General features: G+C 34.5%; 1 non-coding gene across 1 annotated transcript; it reads right to left on the minus strand.

The window, feature by feature from the left end:
• Nucleotides 1-1,313: 1,313 nt before the first annotated feature.
• On the minus strand, nt 1,314-1,416 carry LOC115873370. Its single transcript, XR_004048373.1, has one exon. It is a non-coding gene; the product is annotated as a U6 spliceosomal RNA (small nuclear RNA).
• Between the last annotated feature and the right edge of the window lie 1,892 nt (nt 1,417-3,308).

Consider the following 3,308-nt stretch of genomic DNA (forward strand, 5'->3'; position numbering starts at 1 on the left):
ACAGACAGTGGAGAAGTGGGTGAGGGAGACATCGGATGGTGTAAGATATGGTAAAATAATAATAATTTATAAATTATCAAGGGTTCAGGGGGGAGGAGGGAAAGGGGAGGGAGGGGAATAAAATTAGGAGCTGAAACCAAGTGCTCAAGTAGAAAGCAGGTGTTTTGAGAATGATGATGACAAATTATGTACAACTGTGCTAGACACAAATGATATATGTACGGATTGTGAAAAGAGTTGTATGAGCCCCAATAAAATTATTTTAAAAAAACAAAGTGGATATTTATCTATGTATGCAACATGGAAGGAATATTTATAAGCAGGTAATAATGAATTTGAAATATAATGTATAAAACTCAAGTGATTTTGATTATTCTATTATAGAAAAGTGAGAATTGAGCAATTATCTTTACAAATAGCTTTAGCATAAATATAAACAACCTAACTAGATTTTTGCTGAGTTACACGAGGTCTTCAACAGCAGAGAACTATTATATTCTGTAATTAAATTATTCATAAACAACTCAATATTGTTAAAAGGTCAACTTTTTGATGAATCAATAAATTGTATTATTAAAATAAACAAATGTACAAGATCTACATTAGCTAGCTATCACAAATACGTTTATGGAAAAAATAATCACATTGGTAATTCTAAATTTTTTTTTAGTTAAAGCATTAAGCAAACATTACTGGTGATAGCTAAAGCAAATACATAGAAAAAATAGTGATATATTTGGAAGAATACTGGACACTTTATCATATCATACATTTGGCATTTTAAATGCTAAAAGTTCCTCTCTATAGGGAAGATAATCTATGTATAAGCCCTGAGAAAACAATGCCCACTGCTATGGAGTTGATTCCAATTCATGTGACTCTATAGCATTTCTGACACTGTAAATCTTTACAGGAGCAGACAACCTCATCGTACTCTCAAGGAGTGGCTGGGGGGGTTGAACTAAGTTCCTGTAGGAATCACCTCAAGATCTAATACAGCCCTACCAGATTTAATCTTCGCGTATCCAAAATTAGTCCAGAAATATGTGCTTTATCACAAATATTTAGCATTACACATTTTAAGGGTTCAATACACATTTGTTAGATTAGTGAATTAATTAACTAATGATGTGGATGTCCCTAAAGGACTTCACACTAGAGGATGGAAATTCAGATCATTACAACAGAACGTTTTAAAATTTTTATTTTATTTTGATTATTGTTGAGCTACTAGAGAATGTTACAAATACTAAGTTTAAATGTATTCTTTATTAAGTAGGAAAAATATTGCTTTTTATATTAATGCCTTCTATCCATAGTTGGAACAATTCACTAATTTGCATGCTATCTTTGAGCAAGGTCAATGGTAAACTTCTCTGTATTTTTCCCCTTTTAATACATGTGCTACTGAAGCAATATAAATTACAACTTAATATATTGAAAACAAAATCTTCTCAACTGCACCTGTAGATAACGTCATGATAAATGGATGAAAGTTTGAAGCCAAGGATTTCATTTTGCTTGCATCCACAGTCAATGTTCATGGATGCAGCAGTCAAGAGAACAACTGGATACACATCTGCTGCAGAAGACCTCTCTAAAGTGTTGAAAAGCAAGGATGATACTTTGAGGAGTAGGCGCTCAATTATGGTATTGAGCACCAATCATGGGTCCAAATCATGGTATTTTCAATCACCTCATACGCATGTGAAAGTTGGGCATTGTACAATGAGGTTCAAAAGAGAAGCTATGCATTTGAATTATGGTGCTGATGAAAAATAGTGGAAGTACTATGGACTGCCAAAACAACAAATAAATCTGTTTTGGAATCAGTGGAGTCAGAATAATCTTCAAAAGCAAAGATGCTAAAACAGCATCTCATGTACTTTGTGCATGTTAATAGGAGGGACCAGTTCCTAAGAAAGGACATCATGATTGATAAAGTAGAGGGAAAGTGAAAAAGAGGAAGACGCTCAGTGAGATAGGTTGACACAATACTGCAAAGATGGGTTTGAACATGACAATGGTGATGATGGCACGGACCAGATAGTGCTATGACGTTATACATACAGTCACTATGAGTCGGAACCCACGTGACAGGAGGTAGCAACAAGAACAACATGCACAAGTAGTCCCTTGTTAACATTATCTTCTTTGTCAAAAATATGAACTAGCACAGATATGTTAAGTAGGACATTCATAGAAGATTCAACTCTCTTTCACATATGTAGGGTTCAGAAACAGGAAAGGAATATTACAAAGAAAATAAACAGAAAGGCTTCCATTTGGGTATGACTGCTTAGAGAGATAAGTAGTTCAATCAAGGTTCAATTATAACTAAAAAATGGATTCTTAAATATAAATTATATTTTTAAAAAACCACTCATTCCAGATTTATTATTCAAATGTCAAAACACAACTCTAATTATGGAAAAGGAGAAAAATATAATAAGAATGTTGTTACTTAGGTCATCTAATTTTTCACCTTTATTTGTTTTTTCATTTTTTTTAGCGTATCCTGCTTTAAAAAACCCCTGAGGGTTTCACAGTTGCATATCCGATGTCACTGATGTATTAACCAGGACTGATATTCTTGGGTTGGTTCTGTTAATGCCAGTCTGTCTATTTTACAAAGATAGTGTCATTATTTTACTGATATATCCTTATCCTACAATACTTCTGGTGTTGTTGTTGTGAGGGGCTGTCAAGTTAATTATGATGCTTAGTGACTCGATGCACAATAAAACAAGCAAACAAAAACCAGTGTCCCACATCAAGCTTTCAATTATTGCTGTGTTTGAGCTCATTGGAGCAGCCACAACGCATCTCTTTGGTGGTTTTCCCTGAGCCTCTATTTCACCAAGCAGGATGTCCTTTTCCAGGGCTCTTGGTAGGAGCCCTGGTGGTACAGTAGACTATGAATTGGGTGAACATTACTTCTCAACATGACATCCTTGGTCTTTAATACTGCAAAGAGCTCTTTCTTGTGGAAAAGATTTCCCCAAGGCAATAGGTCATTTGAGTTTCGACTTCCATGAATGTTTATTAGAGTTATGTAAAATAATAGCTGGGGCAGCTTCAATCTTTTTCCTTTGTCCTATGATGTTTTCTATTGGTCCAGTTGTGAGGACTTTTGTTTTCTTTACAATGAATTGCAATCCATGCCAAAGGCTGCCATTTTTGAAATGCATCAAGTGCCAAGATTGTGCCACCAGCATCTCAGACGTTTATAGTGAATCCCAATCTCAATGTCATGTTGTTCATATTTTTCAAATTCTCGGATTATTTGCATGACATAGAGATTGAAT

Source organism: Echinops telfairi, unplaced genomic scaffold (genome assembly GCF_000313985.2).
Source record: "Echinops telfairi isolate 266 unplaced genomic scaffold, ASM31398v2 ScPeMD7_7468;HRSCAF=8506_0, whole genome shotgun sequence".
Taxonomy (NCBI): Eukaryota; Metazoa; Chordata; class Mammalia; order Afrosoricida; family Tenrecidae; genus Echinops; species Echinops telfairi.